The sequence below is a fragment of the Trichosurus vulpecula genome, chromosome 1 (genome assembly GCF_011100635.1).
Source record: "Trichosurus vulpecula isolate mTriVul1 chromosome 1, mTriVul1.pri, whole genome shotgun sequence".
NCBI classification, from domain to species: domain Eukaryota; kingdom Metazoa; phylum Chordata; class Mammalia; order Diprotodontia; family Phalangeridae; genus Trichosurus; species Trichosurus vulpecula.
In genome coordinates this window covers 163,798,701-163,826,527 of record NC_050573.1, presented here as the reverse complement: position 1 = coordinate 163,826,527, position 27,827 = coordinate 163,798,701, and the positions used below count along the sequence as shown (strand labels likewise).

The 27,827-nt window shown below is 38.5% G+C and overlaps 1 pseudogene; it reads left to right on the top strand.

Moving 5' to 3' along the window:
• Window positions 1–7,613: 7,613 nt before the first annotated feature.
• LOC118835151 overlaps window positions 7,614–27,827 on the top strand; it is a 75,610-nt pseudogene continuing 55,396 nt past the window's right edge.

Here is a 27,827-nt window from a genome sequence, read left to right as displayed (position 1 = left end):
TTTGTGGTAGTAAAGCATTGGAAACTGAGGACAAACCCATCAATTGGGGAATATCTGAACAAGTTATGGTATTTGAAAGTGATGAAATACTAGTGTGCTATAAGAAATAATGAGAGGGAAGGTTTCAGAGAAACCTGAGACTTATATGAACTGATGCAAAGTGAAGTCAGCAGAACCAGGGAAACAAATTATATAATAATAACAATATTGTAAAGATAATTAACTTTGAAAGACTTAGAAACTCTGATTAATAAAATAACCAACCACAATTCCAGTGGATTCATGATGAAATATGCTATTTTACCTCCTGATAGCTGATGCACTCAAAGTGCAAGTTGAATCATCATTTCTCTTCTCATCTCTTTTATCTTTTTCTTTCCTTTTTTCCTTCCTTCTTTCTTTCTTCCTATCTTTCTCTCCTCCCTTCTTCCTCCTTTCTTTTTTCTTCTCTCCCTCCTTCTATCCTTCCTACATCCTTCTTCACTCCCTTCCTCCCTTCCTTCTTTCCTCCCTTCCTTCCTTCCTTCCTTCCTTCCTTCCTTCCTCCCTCCCTCCTTCATTTCCTTCCTTCCTTCCTTCCTTCCTTCCTTCCTTCCTTCCTCATGGCTAGTGCAGGAACTTGTTTTGCATGACTATGCATATTTGCAATGGGTTTGGATTTGGGGGCTTTTGGGGGGTTTGGGGGGGAGTCTTCTCAATGGGTAGGATAGGGGGAGGAGGGAGGGACAGAATTTGGAATTTAAAATAAAATTGAATTTTTAAAATAATTTTTAAAAAAATAAGAATTGAACCCACAGAGTTTTCTTACTCCAATCTACTCATTAAACTGTATTGTATCTCTATGCTTCAAGAGTAAAGTTGTGAGCCACCATAACCCCTGCACCCAGACTTAAGTTTGCTAATAAGTGAAATCAGTACTGCAGAATGGAAGCCTTGTGATCGGAAACTATCTGAAGAACTCTGTTTATCAGTGAAGTAAATGTGACAGAGTAAAACTAGAGAAAAATAGTTTCCCAATTGTACTTGAACATATAAACCTACCTCTCCCCACACTGAAGAAAAAATAAAATCCTTGTAGAAAATATGTATAGTAAGGCAAAACAAATTCCTATATTGATCATGTCCAAAAAGTATGTGTCATTTTGTACCCTGAGTCCATTACCTCTCTATCAGGAGGTAGGATGCTTTATCATTGATCCTCTAGATTCAAGATTGGTTGAGAGAGTTATTAAATCTTTCAAAGTTGAAACAATACTCCTAACATCATGCTGCTACTTCCCCAACTGTAAAGAAAGAAGTCAATATACATTTATTAAGTACCTACTATGTGCCAGTACTGTGCTAAATGAGGACAATACAAAGAAAGGAGGAGGGGAACCCAGTCCCTGCTCTTGATGAGCTCACAGCCTAATGCGGAAAACAACATGCAAATGACTATGTACAAACAAGCTATGTTCAGAATAAATTGGAGATAATTTCAGAGGGAAGGCACCATGATTAAAGAGGACTGAGAAAGGCTTCTTTCAGAAAATGGAACTTTAGCTGAGACTTGAAGGAAGCAGGGAGGTAGAGACGAGGAAGGAGAGATTTCCAGGCATGGGGAATAGCTAGAGAAAATGCCCAGAGTCAAAAGATGGATTGACATGTGAGAGACAGAGCAAGGAGGCCAGAGTTACTGGATTGATGAGTACTTGATGGGGAGAAAGACGTAAGAAGATGAAAAACACAGAAATTTGTCAGGTTATGAAGAGTTTTATAAGCCAAAAAAAACTTTATATTTGACCTTGAGATGCTGAAGTACTGAGCCTAGTAAGTCATACTTAAACTGCTTTTTTAGGAAAATCTGAGTTATTTACATGTAGACAGGTCCTTCTCCTGCATTTCCCACATAGAAAACTTGAGCTGATTTCTCTCTTTCCCCTTTGGCAATCTAAATATATATCTTACCCATTACCTTCTGAATGAATGTAGTCAGTCAGATTGAATACCAGTCAATCAATAAGTATTATTAAACATCTCTTATACCTATCCAGCACTGACAAAATTTTATTAATGAGAAGGAAGTCCAGCCTTTGACCTTCACTATCCCATAACACCTTGCCTGTACTATTGAGATAGCTCCTTTACTCATCTCTCATCATCAAGTCTCTCCCCTATCCACCCTTTCCCAACTCCATATCCTAGCTGAACCACCAGCAGACTATTGAGGTAACCAAGGCTGAGGTGATGAGAGCCTGTACTAGAGTGTCAGAGGAGGGAAGGGAGCGTATACAAGAAAGTAAGTGGGAGAGACAGTCAGACCAGGAAAAGGAGACCATGGCAAAAGAACTCTGGGGATGAGGGAGTGTGACCGATATGCCAAAGATTGCCACTAGAAGGAAGCATACCCACCTTACATTTGCCCCCTGAGCAAACCTCTCCATGTTCCAAGCCAGTTCTGATTTTGATCACCTGCATGGCCATGGGCAAGTCACTTAATCTCAGGGATTTATTTTCCCCAGCTTTATAATGGGAATAATAAAACCATATGTATTTCCCAAGGTGAGGAAAGTACTTTGTAGATCTCGAAGAGCTATATATATGTGAGTCATTTTTAAACATCCAGAAAAGTGAGAGCAGCCCTTTGAGGTACTGGAAAACTAGAATCATGATCAGAAATCTTGGTTTATATCAGGTACAAATCAGTTCAGGGGGTTGAGAGCACAGATGGCTGTGGGAAGGAATGTGACTCTGGCATCCTTTCTCTTTGTCTAATTTATTTCCAAGAGGCAGACAGCTTTTCACCCCATTGATTTTTTTTTTAAGGGATCATTCCATTTCTTTACGATTCATTTTCTCTCTTGCTCAGCAGTCCTCAGCATTTGTACTCTTTCTGTACTGATCAAAATTTGCTGGCTATGGAGTGACTGCAACAATATCAGACAATGACATCTTTATTGACTGTATTCCTTCGAAATAGTGTCATTTATTAAAGCCCTTCATATGCTGGCAGCTCCCTACCTTTCCAGTCTTCTTACTCCTTACTCCTTTCCACACACTTTGTGATCCAGTGGCACTGGCTTCCTGGCTCTTAACTTGCCTGAATCATTCTATCTTCAGATTCCATGCAGTTCTCAGGCCTTTCATCCTTTGGTAGATTCCATTCAATTTAATTCAACAAGAATTTATTAAGTACTCATGTACTAGTCATTGTGCTAGGAACTAGAATTAAAAGGTCGAAAATGTCCTCAGGGAGCTAATATTATGCTGGGCAGGTAAAATAGGCATACAAATAAGTATACGGCAAAGTAAGTTGAGAAACAAATAACACAGGGGTGTGTATCAGAAAAGGCTTCACAAAGGAGTAGGCATCTGAGATGAGGCTTTGAACGACGTCAAGGATTCTAAGAGGCAGAAATGAAGACACATTTCAGACATGGGAGCTGGTTTGTACAATTTTATAAGGCAGGGGATACTGGGTCTGGAGGTGGCAAGTAGTCTAGTTTGACAGGAACATATATTTCCTGAAATGTGGTAATATAATAAGGTTGGAACATTAAATGAGAGTCAGATTTTGGAAGTTTTAAACTAATTTTTAGTGAGGGTATACCTTATATTATTTTGGCTACTAGATGAAGGATGTTTTGGAGGGGGGAGACACTGGCATTAAGGAAGATCAATTTGGAGGCTATTGGCCATTGGAGATAAGGAGCCAAATTAGGGTAGTGGTTCTGCAAGTGGAAATAACTTGATGATAGAAGAGGTATTATGGAGATAAGATAAATGTGATTGGACGAGGGTAAAGCAATGAAGGAGCCAAAGATGACTTCAAATTATAAATCTGGGTTAATAGAATGTTGACACCATTACCTGAAATAAGGAGGTTTGAAAAAAAAAAAAGCTTGGGTCTGGAGGGATGGAAAGGACAATGAATTCCATTTTTGGATAATTTTAAGATTTGCTATGGTTAAAAAATTGTCACCTAATGCCCCATCTTTTGATGATTTAGCCTTTTTTGTATTCAGCTAGGCTAGTCTTTCTGATTACAGAGCAACAAACTCACACCAATGTCCAGAGTCAACGACTTTCCAGCTTCGAATGAGCCAACAGCTTGTACTCAGCTGGCATAGTCTTAGAGAACATTCACGCCAAGTAGGATGTTGAAAGATGCAAATTGCGGTCATTAGAAATGAACACTTTGCTTCTTAATAGTTTTTCAATGGCTGCTTGATGAAAGCCTTAAAATACCAGTATCATAGACACAAAATTTTTCATGGGCCTCTAATTGAGAACCTAAAACAAACTTTTAAGCCAAAAAAGAAATTACTTAGAAAGGTTTTTTCCCCTTAATACAAATACATCATCACTCTACTTTTGTTTTAAAGAAGCAAGACTCTTTAAAAAAAAGAAAAGGATTCAGGTTTGTCATTTTTTTAATTGTTAGTTGTATTGATGCCTTTTATTTTTATACCAGTTACTTTCTCCTAAGTCTCAACCTCATTAAACCTTCCCAAAAAAAATCACTGACACAGTGACCTCTTCTACTGCACTCCACTCCATATCTTAAGATTCCTACCTCTCTACTGAGAATAGGGAAGTGCTCTCCTGGAACAGTAGCAACCTTTATAATTCATCAAGGTTTAACTGTCATTTAGTGGCTGGTTTTGGTTGTTTTATGTTACATGTGTTACTATCTATCTATCTATCCATCCATCTATCCATCCATCCATCTACACACATACATATATATAAATAACATATAACATTTATATATAATAGTATCTAGTATACATACACATATATTTATACATGTATATATGTAGGTATATATATGTACATATACATATACATATAATTTTCTGCTTTTTTAGCTCTATATTAGTCAATATAATTCTGATGGTTTTCCAAGTTCCTCATATTCATCATTTCTTACGGCATAAAAATATTCCACTTGATTCATAGGTCACATGTTTAGCCATTTGTCTATTGATAAAACCACTCTGCTTCTAATTTTTTTGCTACCACAAAAATGCTGTTATAAATATTTTGATATAAGTTGAGCTTTTCTCTCTTCAGCTTCCTTGCCCAGTACTAAAATCACTGATTCAAAGGGCATAAACAGTTCAATGATTTTTTTTCCACACAATTACAAATTATTTTACAGAAAGTTTGAATCAATTCATACTCTACCAACAAGGGTATCAGATAAGTCCCCTGATCTGCTGGACTGAGGAAGGAAGGGAAGGAAAGAGATTAAGTATTTATCTTTCACCTACTATGTGCCAGACCCTGTGATACATGTTTTTTTTTACTATTTCATTGTTTTACTCATTTTTACTCATTTACTATCTCATATTTTTATTATCTCATTTGATCCTTACAACAACCCTGCAATGTAGGTCCTGTTAGTATCCCCATTTTCTAGTTGAGGAAACTGAGGAAAGCAGAGCTCAAGTGATTTGCCCAGGTTCATACAACCAGTTAGTGTCTGAAGGCAAATTTGAACTGAGGTCCTCCCAACTCCAAGTCCAGTGCTCTATCCACTGTGAACCAGCTGCCAGACTGGGGTCCCATGAAATGTGGGGCTTCTCTGATCATAGCACCCACTGGTCCCCATCCAGGTGGAAAGGGTCATCTGATTACCTATCTTCCTTTATCCCATCTAACACCACTCCATTTTTTTGTCATCTTTGCCAATTTTATGAGTGTGAGATAAAATTTCAAATTTGTTTTAATTTTCTTTGTTCTTATTGGTGATTTGCAGCAATATTTCAAATGGTTATTGTTAGTTTTTCATTTTTCTTTTGAAAATTGTTTCTTCATATCCATTAGCCACTTATTTATTAGGGAATGGCTCTTGGCTGGCAATCCCCTTTATATTCTGAATATCAGACTCTAAAAGAAGATATTGAATACAAAGAACTTGGGGGCAAAAGTTATTAAATTTTATATAATGAAATTATACATTTTATCTTTTTATTATCTTCCTTATCCTTGTTGCATAGAAGTTTCCCTTTCCCCCATATCATAGTTGTAAAAGGCCCTCCTCTTCTTTATTTTTCTTCTATTTTTTGTAATATGACTTTTCATATTTAAGTTATGTATCCATATGAAGCTGTGTCAGATGCTGGTCTATATCTAATTTCTGCCAAACCGCTTTCCAGCTTTCCCAGCAGTTCCTATTAGACAGAGAATCCTACTGGGAAGCATTTTAATGGAAACAGAACAAACAAGAACACTAGTACTACTGATGCTTACTAGGGAGACAGCATGGTTGGAGTGAAATGACCTGAGGACTTGAGGAAACCTGCTTGAATCATGGCTCTGACACTGTCCATCCATAAGCAAACCATTTATTCTCTCTGGATCTTGGTGTTTTCTGTTGTTCAGGCATTTCAGTTTTGTCCTACTCTTTGTGACCTCATTAGGGGTTCTCTTGGAAAAGATACTGGAATGGTTTGTCGTGTCCTTCTCCAGGTCATTTTACAGATAAGGAAACTGAGTCAAATAGGGTGAAGCAACTTGCATGGGATCACACAGCTAGTAAGTGTCTGAGGCCAGATTTGAACTCAGGAAGATGAATTGTTCTGACTCCAGGCCTAGCACTCTAACTATTGTGGCACCTAGCTGCCCAGTTTTCTATAAAATGGGGGTGAAAATAATACATTAGTACTTCACAGCGCTATTGTGAGAAAATGCTTTGCAAATCTTCTCATACCGTGTAACTCAAAGTTATTCTTACTATTAAATGTATCATGTCTATGATGGTTGGAAAAGCATGTAAAATTTTTATGAGTTGATGAAACTTTTACTTCAACTGACACATTTCAGAGTCTCTCTTGAAGGTTGAATGAACAAGTGAAACAATGTTAACATTAAAGCAACTTCTATGTTAAAATAGAATAGAATCATATTCTATTCTTCTCAGATCTGAAAATGAATCTTTAAAGTTGTCTTAGTCAGCTTGTAAATTTAATGCCAAGTACCTAGAGTTAGAGAGGTGATAGACTACAGGCACAAAATGGTGCATATGCTATTAGACATGATCAGTATCTCTATTTTTCTCCTACTAATAGTACTTGGCACATAGTAGGTACCTAATTCTTGTTGACTTGACAAAAAAAGGCTAGAGAATGTAATTTGGAAATGACAGCAATATAAAAAAAAGCAAAAATGAAAGATTTTATAAACAAAAGAATAAATGAATGAATAAGGTAAAGTCAAATTAAGAAAGTCAAGTGGAAAGTGCTCAAAGCAGGAGTAAAGCCTCCTCATCACAAAATCCCTAATCCCAGAAGAGCAGATGGGAATTTAAATAAGCATCTTTCTAAGATGTGGCCTAAATTGCCATGTAAGACTTCATGCTATTTTCAGGCAAGGCTGTCAAAAAAAATATTCCTTGCAAATTGAAAAGGAAGGTCTGGACAGATAGCCAGCACCCGCCAAAGCAGCTCTATAGAGTCTGAACAATAAGGAAGCTGGATCTGATTTAAGACAGGAGTCATTCATCATTCAAAAATCTGTGAGAGCAATGAGGAAGAGAGAAACAGAATGCTTCTGGAATAACAAAGGAGAAATTCTGGCCATAAATTCAAGGAAAACTCAAACCTCACTGGAGCATGACATTTCAAAAAATGACCTGTGGGCTACAGCCACAGAAATCGTCTACTTGGAAAGATTCTCCACCAGTAGAGAAACAGCTTAATGCAAAATACCCAACTGCTGGTGAGTCAGGGGCAGAATCTTTGTCTGAGAAGGACAACACATTAATCATTTATTCCTGGAGGCTGGTTTTTTTCCTGAGTTCTTTTTTTTACTTCCTCTTATTTATTATTCAATTAAACTCAAACTTGTTCAAATACTAGATTTGATTAGAAAAGGGGTAGAAGAGGAGTCTCAGAACAAGGAAATATATGCAGTAACCTTCAGGCATTGTGAAATATGGCAGGTTTAACTCTCAGCAAAAAGGCAAGGCAAACGGTACTTTTTATGTGTCCAGGAGTCTGCTGCTGACAACTAGTAAATTGACCCACAGCTCAAAGGTGCCCCTGATACACAATCAGCAAAGGTAATGAAAAGATCTTTGGGGGTGCAAATGGTGGGCTGAAATAGCAGCTGGAAAAAAGGGGCATCCCCACTTGTTAAATGGGGAAGGACAAGGGTAGGAGGAACATTGCTACCTTAATTTTCTCAGGACTCTCTAACAAAGCCTTAATGTGAATCAAGGTCCTATTTTTTGTGGTCTTACTGTTTTCCTTCCCAGGTTGCCACGTGGGTCTCTTCTCAGACTTTCAGTTCCATTGAAAAGTGCAGACATTTTCACCAATTGTAAAATCCCTCTCCTTAGCCAAGCATTATGTGGGCCAAATTTTAAGATGTCAGTTAACAAGCATTTATTTAGTGCTTACTCTGTGACAGGCACCATGCTACTTCAGGGAAGGTTTTCAAGGACACATATATTTCAAACTAAGCAAAACACAGCAGCTGGAGAATTTTAACCTTAAGTCATGAGTTACTCAAGATTCATGGTTTCCCAGTTGTAGGGGTGGGACAAGGCAGGAAGAGGATAAGGAGATTCCTAAAATCAGTTTTCGACCCCTTGCAACACTTTTGTGAGTCATAATATACGTAGCCAGTCCAACTGGAGAATCGGGCTTTATAAGGTAAATCTCTTAGCTCAACCTTCTGTACCTTCATTATCATATGGAACTAACTTAGCAAACTAATACACACTGTTCAATTAAAGGATAAAATTTTAGAATTCATCCCTCACTAAAGAAAGGTAACAATGAACTGAGACTATATGATAACAGATTTCTCATAATAAATCAATTGTCTTTCTTGGTACCAACTTGAGCTAAAAACCTTAGTGCTTACGCTTTTTTGTATATCTCTTTCCCCTTCTCCTTTATTGCTCCCTTTAATGTCTACTGAGAATTCAATTCAGCAAACTTTTATTAAACGCCTACTACATGCTAGTTATGAGGGATACAATGATAAAGAAAGGCATAGCCCTGCTCTCAAAAAGCTCACAATCTAGTAGAATCCAAGAAGTTTTTTAAAAAAATTGAGCATTTTGAGCAAAATATTTAAAATTTGAGGAAGCTAAGAAACAGACTCCAGGAGTTGAAAATCACATCAGAATCATAAACTCCTGCCGTTGAAAAAGACATTGGCATTACCTAGACCTTTTATAGATGAGGAAACTGAGACCCAGAGAGATTTGACCTATATCTCATTAAATCAGAACTAGAACTCAATGTTTGTAGTAAATCTCTCAGAAATGGATCACGTTTATTCTGATTTTCAAGTGCTTATCCTTGAGATGGAATGTAAGTGTTACTATCCCCATTTTACAGATGATAAAATAGACCCAAAGAAAGGTCAGATGACTTGCCCAGAGTCATACAGCCTAGTAGGAATGGGAACCAGAGCTGAAGTCCATGGCCCCTGACTGAGTGCTGCCTCTGGTGGTGGTTCTTTTTTAAAATTCCCTCTTATAGTCTGAGGCTATGAGACTCCGGTCTTTCATTACCAGGGTATATGAAGGTATGAAAAACATTACTATAGAATAACTTTTTTTTAAACCAGGTAAGCATTACATAATTAATTTGCTTCCTTTTAAATTATCAAGCATTTGTTTTTCCCTCTACTGCCTCCTCCTACTGAAAAGAAAAACAAAACCCTTGTAACAAATATGCAAAGTCAAGCACATAAATTAACATATTGGCCCAGAAATGTTTGTTTCCTTCTGTGTAGCAGTTCATCACCACTCATGCTTCATCTTCAGTTCTCCATTGATCAGTATGATGGCCAGAATTCTTAAGTCTTTCAAAATCCTTTTGCACAATCTGGTCGTTACAGTTTAAATTGTTCTCCTGGTTCTTACTTCACTCTGTATCAGTTCATATAAGTCTCAAGCTTCTCTGAAACCCTCTCATCATCTCTTATAGCACAGTAGTTTTCCATTAATGGAATAATTTGTTAAACCATTCCCCAACTGATGGACACTTCCTCAGTTTCTAGTTCTTTGCCAGAACACATTCTACCTTTGCTGCTTTCTTTGATCTTTGAATAAATATAGACCTAGTAATGGTTTCACAAAGTCACAGAATACGCAAGAGGTTTGGAAATTTTGGGTCAAAATTCCAAATTGTTTTGCAGAATGGATAGACCAATTCACAGCTTTACCAACTGTGTCTCAATGTACCTGTTTTCTTCTAGTCTCACCAACATTTGTCATGTTCATTTTTTGTCAACTTTGCCCAGTGTGAGGTAGAACCTAGGGGCTGTCTTTATTTGCAGGGATTTGGGACACTTTTAAAATATGGGTATAATTGCGTGGATTTCTTTCCTTGCGAACTTCCCACTCATCTCCATTGACCATTTGTTAGTTGGGTAATGGCTCTTATTCTTATAAATTTGAATCTATTTCTTCTATATCTTGGAAATGAGACCTTTATAAGAGAAACTTTCTGGAAAGATTTTTTCCCCCAATTAACGTCTTCCCTTGCCATCTTATCTGTAATGGTCATTAACTCATTTCTTGGCTTCTGAGATTATGAGTACATAGATTCCTTGAGGCTAGGAAACCTTTTTTATCTTTGTAATTATCTTGTCTAGCACATTACTTTGGACATAGTTGATAATCAATAAATGGCACTGTAATAATAATAGTTACAACAACAGAACAGAAATAAAACTCAGAGATCATCTAGTCTAAGTTTTTCATTTTACAGAAAAGGAAACTGAGTCCAAAAGAAGTGAAATGATTGTCTAAAGTCTGGAGTTTATTGATGGAGAAGCTACAACTAAACCCTATTGCTTAATTATTTGATTTTGTGGTATATCTATTTTTCAACAGGCATTTAATAAGGACCTATAATGTGCTAGGCGTTATGACTAGGTGCTGGGGATACCAAGACAGAAATCACAGAATTTGAGAACTGGAAAGGACCTCAACTGTAGTTTCTGCCCTCAAAACTTATACTATATAATATATACATATGTACATGTTGGTCTAGATTTGTGATTTCATCAGTATCAGAAACTCTAGAGAGAAATTTCTAACAGTCTAGATCAGCACCTTCTCTCTAATTTATTTTCCTAGAGCATTCTTGAGGCACTGAGAGGTTCAATAATTTACCCAGTCACATTATCAGAAATGAGACTTGAAGATAGGTCTTCCTAACTGGAAGAGTAACTCACTAACCACTATTCTATGCTGATTTTATATACATATATACATACATACACACATGTGTGTATGTGTGTATATGTGTACCTACATACATGTGTATATACATATATGTGCATAAAAATTGGGGGATAGCTAGGTTGCACAGTGGACAGAATGCCAGGCCTGAAGTCAGGAAGACTCATCTCTCCAAGTTCAAATCTGGCCTTAGACTCTTACTAGTTATTTGACCCTAGGGTAAGTCACTTAAACTTGTTTGCCTCAGTTTCTTCATCCGTAAATGAGCTAGAGAAAGAAATGGCAAACCACTCCAACATCTTTGCCAAGAAAACCCCAAATGGAATCATAAAGAGTAGAACACTACTAAAATGACTGAACAACAACAAAAAGAATTGAATAGCAGTTTGGAAATGGCCTGGATTGCCTTGGGGGAAACTTCACCTCACTCTTAATGACTCCAGGTTTAATCCTGAAACAAATGCCCATCTCTTCAGAGTCAAAATTCTTTCAAGGATGCTGTGAGGGCTGTGATTCATAGGATGCCAGTCTCCAAAGAATTAAAATGGTGAGTGACCCTAAGGGAGATAAAGAGATGCACAATCTCTGTGACAAGGCTGCACTATATTGTAAAGGAAGATTTGTACCAAAGAAGGGAGGGTAAATAATATCACCAGATGTATAAGAGGCAGCTACGGAGCACAGTGCATAGAGTTTCTGAGCTTGGAATCCAGAAGACCTGAGTTCAAATATGACCTCAGATACTTACTAGCTGTGACACCTTGGGCAAGTCATTTACCCACTTTTGTCTCAGTTTCCTCATCTTTAAAGCACAATATAAATTGTAGCTATTATTATTAAGTGGGAAAGGATATGAGCCAGTGACAAAGCATGAAAATATTCCAGTGGAACCATCCACATATGCTCCATTGAAATCACTTCAGTGTCAGTGTTGAGGGTTGAGGGAGCCAAGGTCCAAGAACCCTAAGACTGGAGTTCCCAGACAGGGTCATTGAGGGGGAGTACCCCTCAAGGACCCAAGTACTGGAAAGGGTCGGGGCCATCTGGAGTGAATTCATGATCTCAAGCATTCTTCAAGTCAAGGTGGCAAAGATTTATAATGCTTTACAGCAGGCAAGAGTTCTTAGGGAACCTGCAACCTTACAGGGGTGCAGGAAAAGTTTTTATAGGAGATTTTGGGGTGAAACCTATCAATTAGGTGTTTGGGGTGGGATTAGGGAGTGGTTAAGGGGTGGTCCATTCTTAAAGGAACATTACTTTTTGTATCTACCGTGCAGGTATCTTACCCAGAGTTCACTGGGAAATAGCCCAAGGGGGTGCTACAAAGAGCTGTGGTTTTGACTGTAAAATGTCACTAAGTCAACTAATGGTCAGGACTGACTGGAAATATCCAGGTTGCTTCCATCAAATGTCTTGTTAGACAAGATACATGTAAGGGAGTATACATATGTCTGGGTCTAGCATGCACATGATAGGCCATTGAGTAGTGAATATCTTTATGACCCAGTACATGTCCAGTTTAGCACATATACAGAGAGTCCAAACTAATAAATTCTATGGGTAAAACTGGCCACAGTATCAGGAGGAGAGATAAGTGTTTTGCTAGGGCATGCTGCCCTTGAACTGGAGAAAAACTGCCTGAGATAGTATTTTGAGGCTAGGGGAAAATGTGATTTTAGAGCTGGATGTGGTTTTAGAATTGGGGCACAGGCATCCAAGCAGAGGCTAAGGAGAAATGTTAGATTAGGGTCCAAGCACAAGCACCCAAGCACCCCATCATCAGGAGATCTATAGGAAGGCTCCCATTGATTGGGGTGGGCCTTACTATTGATTTATGGGAGGACATGGACAAGAGCAAGTGTGGATGGATTGTGATATGCACATCCAAGGCTTTAAGGTTCACAAAATGCTTTAAAAATATGATCTTATTTCATACACTCAATAACCCTATGAAGCAGGTACTTTATCCTCATTTTATAGATGAGGAAGCTGAGACAAAGAGAAGCCAAGTAATTTGCCCAAGGTTTCACAGCTAGTAAATGTCTGAGGTCAGATTTGAACTCAAGTCTTCCTGACTCCAGGCCTAGGACTCCATGCACATTGAAATTATAGGTCTACAAAGTATCAGAATATACCTTACCTACCTAAAGACAGAGAGATAAGCCAAGTTATCACTTTATCTCCTCTGAAAAGAAAGTAGAAGCACTGTTTTGATTCTAACATGCATTTGCAAAATTTTTAAACAGCTAATCTGCTTTTTTACACAATTAGCTGTTATCATCTAGAAGTCATTTAAAAAATTCTTGTTGCGAATGTTATCTAACCCTAAGTGTACCAAATAAAAATAGTTATTTGTAATGTTGGCTACTAAAAATTGGTTTATGAAATTCTTAAGTTGAAATTTTCTACAGTTAAGTTATTTCATAAGAAAATATTAAGATCTTTTCCAGTTATAAAATTCTATTCCAGTCACAGAAAGGATGGCAGAGAAATAGTTAAATCAATGCAGCCAAGACCATTACGTAGTAGAGGGGTTGAAGGCCAATGTATTACAGGCAAAACAGTCTTCAGCACATGTCTGTGAGAGCCTCTGGAAAAAGCAAGGCTGTCACTGGCCCAAGAAAGCCATAGCTGGCTTTTCCTTTATCCTTAAAAAGAATGCATGTTCCCTTTGACCCAGCAATACCACTGCTAGGTCTATAACCCAAAGACATCCAAAAAAAGGGAAAAGGACCTATTTGTACAAAAATATTTATAGTGGCTCTTTTTGTAGTGGCTAAGAATTGGAAATCAAAGGGATGCCCATCAGCTGGAGGATGGCTAAACAAGCTGTGGTATATGATTATGATGGAATATTATTGTGCTATAAGAAAATGACAAGTAGGATGATTTCAGAAAAACCTGGAAAGATTTACATGAACTGATGCATAGTGAAGTGAACAGAACAAAGAGAATGTTGTATGCAGTAAAAGCAATGTTGTTCAACGAAGAATTGTGAATGACTTAGCTATCTTCAGCAATACAAAGACCCAAGATGATCCCAAAGGACTAATGATGAAGCATACTATCCATCTCCAGAGAAAGAACTGATATTGTTGGAATAGAAACTGAAGCATACTATTTTTCACTTTCTTTCTTTTTTTTCTCTTACTCAATGTACAAAATGACTAATATGGAAATGTGTTACTTGTATAACCTATATCTGATTGCTTACCATCTCAGGGAGGAGGCAGGGAAGGGAGAGACGGAAGGAAGGATACAGTATGGAACTCAAAACTTTAAAAAAAATTTTTAAAATTATTTTAACATGTAATTGGGGGAAAATAAAATCTATATTTTTTAAAAAAGGAAATAAGTAGAAGAGAAGGAAGAAGTATGCACTGAGATATGTGAGTGGAGATGCTGAGCAAGCAATTCATTTGGGAATCTAACAAGAAGCTAGACAGTGAAAAGGATGGGCTGGAGGGATAGACATAGGCATGGCTTGTGTTTGGAAGTGACCAGGATCCACTGTTGTCACTGCCACTCAGCAAGAATCACATCTGATCAACTCTCTGCTCAAGTGGGCAACTGTTGAATCCAAGGTTTTCCTGTTCTTTAGAATCCTTTTACACTTTCCATTTTAATCAGTACAAATGTTGGCTTAGACATGGATGAGATTGACCCTAATTTCTTTCGTCTGAGCACTTCATTATTTGTGCCTGGGGAGCTGCAAAGAAGAGACAGAAAATGTGGCAGCAATGTGAGACAGAATGAAAGGGATGGAGGCTTCAGCCCTTTATCTAAATCATTAGAAAAGTTATCTCCTACCTGGAGGTTTAGAGAAGTCAGGAGCCAGAAGAGGGAATCCTGTCACTTTTCAATATTTTGATAAGCTCCAAGAGTAGGATAACAAACTCTAGGAACTTGGATCTTATGATTCCTTCTTGCATATAAATGAGTTAAAATTGGCTGTAGGGAAAGGAGGCTTAGTACACAAGGGAGAGCCTCTTATAATTTACTCCCCTGTTGTTCTCTTTCTGAACAGTTGCCCGTACCATTCCCTGAAGAGGAGGACTGAAAGCTAAGGGTAAGTCACATTCTCTAGCACAGCTGAGGGGAAAAGTTGGGAAAAAATGACTAAACACACAAAGGTAGGGGCCATGCTAGCCCAAACACCTCCCCGTCCATACACACACACACACACACACACACACACACCCCTTCTAGAGTTACCTAGGGTTGGGGCCAAAACCCCAGTAGCTGCGATTCCCCATATTGCTTGGAAACCCTATTCCCAATTGGTATGAAGCCTCAGAAACTACTGCCCTCTCCCCCAAGAGGGCCACCACCTATAGTCAGTCCTCCCTTGCAGTCACAGAGGAACAGAAACAAATTTGGTAAGTTTGTATCAGGTATAAGAATGTACTAAATTCACCACTGAATATAAGGAAGCAGCAATGTAAATAGTTCCATGTCATTAGAACCTAAAAAAATGTATTTCTTCCCTTCACAATCCCATCACATTCAATATACCTGTTTAGTTACATTTCCCAGCATGAAACTAACTTTAGGAATCTAAAACAGGTAAAGGATTAGCTAATGAGTGGCACATTTACTCCATGTACTATTTAATTTTCATTCTTATTGCCTATCTTTTAAAAGTTCAAGCCGTGTAGATAAAACTTTAAATAAGGAACATTCAGATATAACAATGAAAACAGCAGCCAACGTAGCAATAGAAAGAAGTATGAAAAAGCTTTGAAAGAGAGGACCTGGAAATAAAAGCATTGGAAAATTCATCTGACTGGCACTTAGGCCAAGTCCAAGGTCCTTGGTATAACTTAAGCCAATGTCCATCAGGCACCATGCCATCTACCACTCATTACTGAAGGAATGCAAAGGTAATCAAACAAACTATTGTATTATCAAACTAAGAATGGCATATGCAGAGTTTCTGAGAGTTGTTTTTATGGTTTCACTTAAATTGAGTTCCTACGGTATGCTTTCAAGAGTTAGACATCTGGGCAGCTAGCCATGATGGCCACTTGGGTTTATCTCAATATGGGCAGTCCTGAGAATTTTCGGAACACGTACTCTCAGGTACATCCTAAGGTAAAGAAGAAAACCATGTTCAAACAAAGATTACAAAGTCACATGAAAACACAATCTTATGAAACTTCTCTGGCATTATGCAATTCATTTGCTAAGTAGAAAGTGCTGAATATACTCTCCCAGTGGAATGACTACTTCAGAGTATAGATTCCTGGAGTATTACTGGTGCTTAAAAGAATGATAAAGTAAATGTATCTGAAACACATCAAATCAGAGGACTAGCTAAAGAAAGGACACATGAAGTAATCAGTTAATACTTATTAGGCACCTACTATGTGCCAGGTACTTTGTGTTGGGTACCGGGAAGTACGAAGAATGAAACAACACTCGTACTTCAGTACAACAGTACTTCAAAGGAGTTTACATTCCGATGTGCGAGACAATAAGTACCTATGTTTCTAAAGAATAAATATAAAGAGAATAAATACAAAGTAATTGAATACAAAGTGGTTTAGGATGAAGGGCACTAGCAACTGTTGGGATCGGAAGGACTCAATGTAGAAGGTGGTACTTGACCTGTATTTTGAAAAATAGGACTCTTTGAAGTAGAGAGGAAGAGGAGATTGCATTTTAGGCATGGAGGATGGCCAATACAAAGGTGTAAAGATGAGTAATGGAGTGTTGTATGTGAGGAAACAGAGAGTAGGCTAATTTGCCTGAACTGCAGAGTGTGGGAAAGAGTCTGGAAAACTTGATTAGGGCCAGGTTGTAAAAGGATTTAAAGACTAAACAAGGAATCTACATTTGTAACCGGAATGGCCTTTGTTTTCTTTGAGTGACTCAGCTTACCTCATTGAGCCTCTAGACGCTGTGGCTTGCTCTTCCGGGGCAGGAAGTCCAGCGACCATGCCAGGAATCAGAACTTCCTGTGTGATGAGTCATGGCGCTGGCTGAGGGGAGGTGTTAGCTCCAGAGCCATGCCCTATTGGGTGTTAACCTGGTCTACGCTAGGGGGAGGGGCCAGCTCAAGAACCAATTGGCTCTGGTCATTCAGGCAGCACTTGATGATGTCAAAAACTCTATAAGAAGGGAGAGGACAGCTTGAAGAGCTCTTTTTCCTTTTCTGGTTGGTGTGGGAGCAAGTGGGGAGCGTGACTCTGGGCCAGCCCTTGCTCTCAGGCCGAGCCCAGATGTTGGCAACTATGAATTGTATTGGGTCTGTCTGTTGATATTTGTAATTTGTTTGTATTTTGGTCTTGAGGTTCGGGGTGCTGGTTTGTTTTCCCCTGAACTAAATGAATGTTTTGAACCTCAGGGTGCTGTTTTTTTCCCCTGAAGTAAGTCAATGAATCCATATTTGGTCTGTCTCTTGATGCTTGTCTGTATGCTCTCCTGAACTAACTGAATACTAACAATGCTGGCGTTTTCCCCTGAACTAAATGAATGTTGTCTGTATGCTAACTGAATGCTGGATTAAAGTAAGCTGGTCAACCCCTTCACCGTGCTTTCCTTGTTTAAGCAGATAAAAAGAACCTGTGCTTTCCTGGCATCCCAGCAGCCTCCTGGGTGCCGGCTGTGGGGGAGGGATTTTACGCCCCCACCGAAGCTGCTAGCTGGGTTGTTAAAACAACATTTTATCCTATAAGCAATAGGATACCTCTAGAGTTAATTGGGTAAAGGACTATGCAAAAGATGGATTGGAGGGAAGAGAAATTTGAGGCGGACAGACCAATCAGGAAGCTTTTGCAGTAGTCAAGGTGAGAGGTGATGAGAATCTGGACTACAGTGGTCTTTGTGTGAGTAGAGAGAAAAGACTGGATGCCAAAGATGTTGTAGGGGGAGAAAATGTAAGATTTCTCTTGGAAGTAGATAGAAACCCATGATGAAAAATACTATCTACTTTCAGAGAAAGAACTGGTTAACTCTAAATGCAGATTGAAGCATAATTTTTTTTCTTTCCTTATTTTTCTTGTTTTATCATTTTTTGCCGGTGTTTCCTTTTCTAACATGGCTAATATGGAAATAAATATGTTTCACGTGATGTTACATATATAATTAATGTCAAATTGCTTGCCTTCTCAAGGTGAGGGGAAGACAAGAGGGAGAAAGAGAATTTGGAACTCAACATTTTTTAAAATGGCTTTTAAAAATTTACATGTAATTGGGAAATATTTAACAAAATAAATAATTTATTTTTTTAAAAGGAAGTGGATAGAAAATGAAACTCAAAGACAGGAATATCTAGGTTCAAGACTTGCCTCAGACATATATAAACTGTGTGACCCTCAGCAAGCCACTTACCCTCTAAAGATCCCATGCCACTCTCTACAGATTGTCTACAGGTAGCAGCAATGTTCACAAACCACAAATCCAGAACCCCTTCTCCTCTTACCAAAAACAAAAAATAAACAGAAGAATGATTCAAAGATTGCATTTGCAGAACCACCTACAATGACCAATTGTTCTAACATTTTCAAAACTTTCCAAAGCACATACCCCATTCCATTCAAAGTGCTACAATATAACCCTTACTACATATAGATGTAGTAGAGTGATTAAGTGACTTGTTCAAATTCCTACACATAGTAAGTAGCAGAACTAGTCTCAGCTCCTCTAAGTCCAGATATTCAGCCAACATTTACTAATCACCTACTATATGATGAATACTGCACTAGGCACTGAGGAGACCCAAAATTAAGTAACATAATGGCCCCTTCTCTTAACAACAAGAACTCACATTCTTAAAAACCCTTTAAAGTTTATGGAGTATTTTGCTCATAGTTCTCTGAGGGAGCTAATACAACTTTCTTTTTCTAGATGAAAAAACTCAGATTTCTCCTGGCTCCAGGGCCCGAACTCTTCTCATTAGACCACATGACACAGTCTTCTTGGAGTTTTATAATCTAATATGATTAGACACAAACACAAGTAACTACAGTGCAAATTATTATGTAAGTGCACTAGAAATGTACAGAAGAGCATTTACATAGTGCTTTAAGGTTTTCTCCTATGACTCTCACAACAGGCCTGTGGCTTAGATCTATTGTTATCCCCATTTTATAGATGTAGAAACTGAGGTTGAGAAAAATTAAGGAACTTGCCCAGTCTTAAAGGTTTCCAGAGAGGGAGAACCCCCTACTTCTCGATGCATTGTATTTTACTTTTAGACAGCTCTAATTATTAGGAATTTCCCCTTCCATCAAGCTATTTTTTTTTTCCTCTTTACAGATTCTACCCATTGCTTCTAGTTTGCCCTCTGGGGCCAAACAGAAAAAGTCTAATCCCTCCTCCAAACACATGACAGCCCTTCAAATATTTGGAAAGAGCTATCATGTCACCTTCAAGTCTTAACATTTCCAGTTCCCTAAAACAATGAACTCAAAGCCTTTCACCATTCTGTTTGTCCTCTGGATGGGCTCCAGCTTATCAGTGCCCTGATTCCAATGTGGATTGGAGAACTGAATACAGTTCTCCAGCTGTGGTCTGACCAGGGCAGAGGACGATGGAACTATCACTTCAAATGCTGGCAGGGCTGTGGGAAAACAGGCATATCAATCTGTTGGAGGGGTTGTTAATTGGTCCTGCCAATCAGGAAAGCAATTTGAAACTATACCCCAAAAATCACTGAACTTTGCATATCCTAATCCTTGATGCTTTATTTACAAGTGCTTTGTAAGGCCAGCCCACAAAAAAGAAGCAGGATTGTGCCAGGTGACTACTTGGATAAAGGAAAACTAAAATATAAAAATAGTGACACTAGAATACTCTACCACTTCTCCTGCTAGTCTAAGCTAGAGCAGGAAGCCCTGCAGTGTCTAGTCTTGTACTTTACCTATTGGAGGTGCTCCAAAATATTTGTGGAATAAATAAATGAGCGAATGAATCATGGTTATTTTAACAACTTTACCCTCCTTTTAAAGTCATTTCTCCAGAACCAACTTCATAACTGGTAGGTCATGATTTTATGGCAGGATCTTTTTAAATATGCTCCAGTAAGAAAATACTCTGGAAAATAATAAAAAGAGAAGACCAAGAGAAGAAGGTAATCTCTTGGATGTGAGAAGTAAAGGAGAGAGGAAAGTAGGTAAGACCAAACCTAACTCACATTTATGTAGCAATTTGAGCCTTGCTGAATTCAAGGCACAGCAACTTTGTGAGGTAGATAGTACTGTGAGAAATTATTCATTTGGACTTCTACTCTATTCTAATCAGTATTAATCAGTTTGATATTTTACATAAATCATATAGGGACAATTAGGTAAGATAGGTTCTTACACTAGGCCTCAAATTTTAATCCAACGTGCACTATTTGTTTACCAGTTATGAAGCACTTGCCCAAACAGAAGAATGCTGAAAAAATATCTCCATACTGTTTTGCTCAAATTTCATGTCCAAACTTAGTGTGGGTGGATTCTTTGGAAAATTCTCCAGTCTGTTTTTGTACCTCTGGATAACCCTCTCGTCCAACACGAGCAGGTGACCATCTCATGACCACTTAGTCAGCGGAGATGACCCTCACCTTGCCCATTCTGTGACCACCCATGCTGATGCATCATTTGTGGCTTCCCTGGAGAATCAAAATCAAGGTCTATCAACCAATGGGATTATGTATTTTATCATGCCTCTTGCAAATGGTTGGGTATCAAACCTATAAAAGTAAGGTCCTGGGGAAAAGAGGCATCTCAGGTCATGAGGAAGATCTGAGGTGCACTTCATTAGAGAGGTCCATGGACCCTTTAATAAAGTGCTATTGGCTTGGAGCTCTGCCTCAGTGGCTCTTCTTGCAGATTGGACAATTTTGCACCCCACGGTACAAGTATGATTATTCCTATTTTACAGATGAAGAAACTAAGGCTCAGGTTAATGTTTTGTAGAGAGGTGTAAAACAAGAAACTGCTAAGGGCAGGATAATTTCCAAAGTAACTGAAAGAGAGGAAGATTCTAAAAGAAGGCTTTTGCCTACCCACCTCCAAAAAAGGCAACTGAGAATTCATCTTCCATTGAACCGCATGCCTGCTTTTCCACTTGTACAACATTTTAATGAGGTCAATCTGTGCAGGCATCATGGATATCCTCAGCAAAATCATGAAACTGGAACAGGCAGGCTTTTGCAGATGATTTTCTACAGAAGGTCAAATCTTCATAATTATACACTATGAGCTGTAGACTATAGTATTCTTTAGTGTGTATTTTTATAAGCATCTTGCTCACTAAAAACAAACATCCCCTTAAAAGCTCTCCTCTAACATGTTGAAATAATTCAGAATTCTATGACACATGACTATGAGAACTTTTCAAATGGCTATTAGCATCAAACAATGGTTAAAACAGGTAGATGATCTCACTTAAGGTATTTTCTCTTATTCCTAGGCCCATCTTTCAATGTGGCCCTGTAAATAGACCACTGGGCTTGAAGTCAGGAAGACCCAAGTTCAAATTTGGCTTCAGATACTTACTAGCAGTGTGACCCTGGGCAAGTCCCTTAACTTCTGCCTTCTTCAGTTTCCTCAATTGTAAAATGGGGATAATAATAGTGCGTATTTCTCAGGATTTCTATAAGGATCAAATGAGATAATAGTTGTAAAACACTTAGCACAGTGCCTGGCATGTAGTAGGAGCTTAATAAATGTTTCCTTCCTCCCATCCTTCCATCCTTCCCTCTTTACTTCCATTCTTCTCTTCTTCTGCTCCTCTTTCCTTCCCTCCTTCTTTCCCCTCTTCCTTCCTTTCTTCTTTCTCTCCTTTCCCTCCTTCCTTTCCTCCTTCCTTCCTTCCCTCCCTCTTTCTATCTTTCCTTACCTCCTTCCTTTCTTCTTTCCTTCCATCCTTCCTTCCTTCCTTTCATCCTTCTCTCCTTTCCCTCCTTCCCTCCTTTCTATTCTTCCTTCCTTTCTTCTTTCCCTCCTTCCTTTCCCCTTTTCTTTCCTCCTTCATCCTTGGTTTTCTCTTTTGGTTTGTGTTTCTTTTCCTCAGCACAGGTCACCAAGCAGCATCTTCAGAAATGAATGTTTACCGGACTTTGTGAGTTCAAAGGCTCCTGGTTTCCTAAGTCAATGCCATGGGCCCAGTAGGAAGTGCCCAGTAGCTCCAGAATTTCTTGGAGAAGAAGGCCACTGACAGGATCATCTTAAACCTGGAGAGATTAAAAAGCCATGCTTGGATGGTGGGAAGAGCTGGACTTGGAGAACGCCTCAGACATACATATCTGGGATGAATATGAAATAAAATGTCTTTACTTCCTGGGAGTGTAAACTAATGGTGAAGTGGTATTGTTTTATGTTTAAGTATTTGTTACTGTGCACTTCTGAGTCTTTTTTTTTCCAAAGCTTTTCTTTTGTGGTGAAAGAAATAGCTGTCCTATACTTGCTAACTTCTTTATACATGGAGTTCTTTTACTAGAACTGACCTCATTAATCCCTTTTAGAGGGGATCCTAGACAGAGCTATACTTGAGTTTTGCTGTAGATTTTCCCTTTAATTCTGAGGCACAGGCATCATAAGCCAGAAAGACAAGAAAAAGGCCTGTCTCCTTTGAAGCCAGTCTGTATGAGTCCAAAGCAAGAGACCATTTTTACATGGGAAAGGACAGGTCTCCCTGGAGCACTAATTTCATGTAAAATAAGGGAATTGGACTGAGCCCTGGATGTGTAGACAGAAGACCTGTGTTTAAATTCCAGCTCTGCTGTATCAATTTGGGCAAGTCATTTAGGCTCCCTGAAGCCTCAGTTTTCTCATCTGTAAACTGAAGGGTTTGGATTAAGGTGACCACTAAGGTTCTCCCGCTCTATTAGCCTATGATACTTCAGATTATTGTCTGGTGAATTATAGCCCAAAGATCAAGGACCTTCCTTGATCTCTACCCAATCTCCCCCACATCATTGGGATGACTTTCTCACAATTCATTCATATTAGTTCTATTTTTTAAAATTCTATTTAATTTTATTTTCAATTCTGAATTCTTTCCCTCCTGTCTTCCCTCACCCACTGAAAAAGGCAAAAAACAAAACCCATTACAAATACATATAGTCAAGCAAAACAATTAGTCAGGGCTTTGTTTGCTTGTTTTTTTAATGTTGTGCTTCAGTCAAATTGCCACCCAAGCTCAGACTTCCACTACTTACCAGTAGCACTTGGGAGGTTACAGGGGGAGCGGTAGAACTTATTATGCTGGGTGCCCCTGCTCCAAATTTGAGACTCTGGATTTATTATTTGTGTACAGGTGACTGTTAATCAAAGACCCCTCTTTCTTTGGAAAGACAAGCTCCAAATAATTTTTTTCTCTTCAGTTTCTTCAGCTGAGAGTTAATTATCCATGCAACACTACCTTTTTGGTACCTCATCCTAGGCTGAAAGACTATTAAAGAAAAAAAGCAAGTCAATTACAGGACTGCAGATTTCCTTGGCAGAATAAAAAGAGACTGGCTTCTTCTAAACTAATTATTAGCCATTAGCCTCATTAGCCATCTTCCCCTCCAAAAACATGCCTCAATCTGTATGCTGAGGCCATCACCTCTTTTATCTGGAGGGGAGTAGAATGTTTTATCATGATTCCTTTGGAATCATAGCTGGTCATTGTGTTGATCACAGTTCCTAAATCACACAAATTTGTTTGCCTTTGCAATATTGTTATTGTATAAATTGTTATGGATCTGTTCACTTTACATTGCATCAGCTCTTACAAGTCTTCCCAGGTTTCTCTAAAACCATCTCCTTCACCATTTCTTATAGTACAATAGTATTCCACCACATTCATACAATATATCTTGATGAGCCATTCCCCAATTGATGGTCATTCCCTCCGTTTCTGATTCTTTGCCACCATGAAAGGGCTGCTATAAATATATTTGTACATTTGTGTCCTTCTCATTTTTCTTTGATCTCTCTAGGATATATACCTAGTATCAGCACCACTGGGTCAAAGGAAATGTACAGTTTAGTAACTTTGGGGGCATAGTTCCAAATTGCTTTCCAGAATGGTTAGGCTAGTTAACACCCCTAACAATGTAACTTCTTCCATAGCCCTTTCAGCATTTATCATTTTCCTTTTTTGTTAAGTTTGCCAATCTTGATGGATGTGAAATGGTACCTCAGAATTGTTTTATTTTGCATTTCCTTAATTTTAGTGATTAAGAGCATATTTTTCCTGTGGTAGCTTAGATTTCTTCCTCTCAAAACTCTTCATTCATATCTCTTACCATTTATGAATCATAAAGTGGCGCTTAGTCTCTTAAATTTCATTCCATTTCCTATATATGTTAGAAATGAGACCTTTGTCAGAGAAACTTGCCGCAAAGATCTTCTCCCCAGTTTCCTGCTTTTCTTCTAATTTTAGCTGCATTAGTTTCATTTATTCAAAAACTTTTCCATTTTGTATAAACAAAATTGTCCATTTTACATCCTGGCTACCTCTCTATCAGCTCTTTTTAAGAAATTGTATTTATTTATTTTTAACATACTTTTTTTTTTATTTGGGCTGTCTATCAGTTCTACAAGTACTTATAAAATGCCTAATGTGTACTAAATATCATACTATGCTTTAGGGGTACAGGGGATATAGTGACAGAAAAAAGGAATCAGTCTTTGCTCTCATGAAGCTTACATTCTGTTGGGATGAAACAACATGAACATAAATAAGCTAAGACAAAAATATATACAAAGTAATGTGACCCTGGGCAAGTCACTTAACCCTGTTTGCCTCAGTTTCCTCATCTGTAAAATGAGCTGGAGAAGGAAATGGCAAACTACTCCAGTACGTTTACCAAGAAAACCCCAAAATGCAGTCACAAAGTGTCAGACGTGACTGAAACGACTGAACAACAACAATAAAATCTTTATTTGTGTGTGTGTGGGGGTATTATCACCTGAAGACATCAGGATAAACCTTGTGTAGGAAGTGGTACTTGATATGAAATTTGAAACAAGTTAGGGAGAAGATGAAGAAGTAGATTCTTGTGCAACACACCTCCCCTCCCCCAATACAGGCACACCTCACCTCTACCTAAAATATATCCCATTGTTGGAGGGATTTCTTCAGTAAATGCAAATACCCATATTGAGTCATTTATTTTGTAATGGATTAGGAAGTTAGTCATCTCAGAATTCCGAAGGAATGAAGCCAAGAAAGAGCAGTCCATTTTGATTGAGAAATTGGAGGGAAGAAAAAGAAAAGTTTGGAGGCTGGAATGCTATTTTAGGTACAATTCATTATTGTGTACTGATTTTGTGCCAGGCACTGTGCTGTTCATTGGAGATTTAGGTACTCTTCCTACCCTCAAGGTCAATTGTATTGTATTGCATCAAGGTAATATGTATATAGATAAGTAAACACAAGATTTGTACAAAATGTTGTTGTTTACTGGACTAGTCACATCTGATTCTTTGTGACCCCCTTTGGAATTTTCTTGGTCAGAGATACTGGAGTGGTTTGCCATTTCCTTCTCCAGTTCATTTTACAGATGAGAAAACTGAGGCAAACAAAGTTAAGTGACAAGCCCAGGGTCATACAGCTGGTGTCTGAGGCCAGATTTGAATTCAGGAAGATGAGTCTTCCTGACTCCAGACCTGGCACTCTGTCTACTGCACCACATAGCTGCCCTTGTACAAAATAAACACAAGGCAATTCGAAGGGAAGACTAACCACAGGGAGAATTAGGAAAAGTCAGTTGAAGGAGATGACAATTGAACCAAACATTGCAGGGATTTCAAGGGGCGGAGCTGTGGAAGGAGAACAGGTCAAGAATAGGGAACCACTTGGACAAATGCATGGAGGTGGAAGATGAGATGTAATCCATGGGACAGACAAGTAGGTCAGATTTGCTAGATCATAGTGTTTGTGAAGGGAGATAAACTGCAATAAACTTAGAAATGTAGATTGGAACAAGAACATGAAGAGCCTTAAAAGCCAAACAGAGGAGTTTGTATTTTTTCCTGGAAACAATAAATAGAGACACTGGGGTTTCTTGATCAGGGGAGTAACATCTTTACAATGAAATATTTTTAAAACAAAGTTGTCAAATTTGCTGCAAATACCACTGAAGAACTTTCTGCTTTATATCTCTGAACCTCTATCAGCCCTGTTGGCTCAGCCACTTCCAGTCAGTTTGATCCCTTAATCTCTGTAATATTTACTATCTTATACAATCATTCCAGCATAGAAGTAAAACAAATGTCAATGATTCTCAAAATCTCTATTTAAATATTACATAGTACTATTGCACAGAGGTCTGGATCATTCATTACTTTTAGGTCTGGAAAGCCTCCCCTATAAATGCCATAATTGTTTTAAATAAATTAGGTTAACCATCCATCCCATAAAGGGATCTGACCATAGCACTCTCTCTATATCTCTGCTTATTGAAATCCTTCTCTTTCTTTGAGGTTCAGCTAAGGTACCACCCACCACCATCTGACACCTTCCCCTAAAATTGTAGTCTCTCCCTCCTCTTTTCTTTTTTTCCCCACAAGTCAGTTAATCAACAAGCACTTATTGAGAACCCACCATAGTATGTGCCAGGAACTGGGGCCACAAAGAAAAAAAAATGCAACTTAGGCTCTATAGGAGGAGACAACTTATACCCCATGAACGCATACATGTAGATACAAGGGGACTTTTCTTGAAGTTAGGAGAAAGTCTTCATCATTCTACTTCCCAAAGGACCATCTTGATAGACTTGTTTCTAGAAGTTAAGAGAAGCTGGAGAGAGCACTGTCACAAAAACTTGGAGTGAGCAACCAGGAAGAGGGGTTGACCATCAGTTCAAAAGGTGTAGAGATACCAAGAAATCTTAGGCCAGAGGGAGGAGCTGTTTCGACTCTTGCCTTCACCTCTGGCACAAGGCTTCCTGAATTCTACAACAACAGTTTCTGAAACCGTTGACTCCTTCCATACCTGGGATTTCCTGACACTGCTCACTCCTCTTATCTTCTGACCTTTCATTTTTCAGTCTCTTTTGCTGGCTCACATGCACCTGAATCGGAGGTGTAAACCGAGATTATATATGCTGGTCTCATTTCTCTCTAAGATCTCTCTCTCTTTGTAATCTTATTAACAACAAAGGATTCAATCACCATATGTATAGAAATGACGCCCCAAACTGCATTGCTAACCCTCATGTCTCTCCTAAATTCTGTTCTCATATCACTAATTGCCAGCTGGACATCTCTAGTTGAATGTCCTGTGGGTATGGCAAACTCAACATATCCAAAATGAAACCCATTCCCTTTCCCATTCTCACCCCTCTTCCTGACTTCACTATTTTCCCCAACAGGGTACTATCACTCTTCCAGTTACCCAAGTCTGCATTCTAGGAGTCAGCCTCATATTTTCTTACGGCATTTTATGTACATCTATCCTTTGCTCCCATCACATTCTATTCTGCCTCATGCTTGTATAGGCATCACATCTCCCTACCCCCACCCCTTCCTCACTTAGATTATAAATTCCTTGGGAACTGTATCCTTCTTTTCATCTCTATTTAACAGTGCATCTGGCAAGACTGGACTGGTTGTCTTGTGAGAGGGTCTAAGTTGCTAAAGATCCTGGGAGTTGTATTTCTTCCTATCTAGGAAAAGGATGAAGTTACTGTGGAACTGAAACAAGA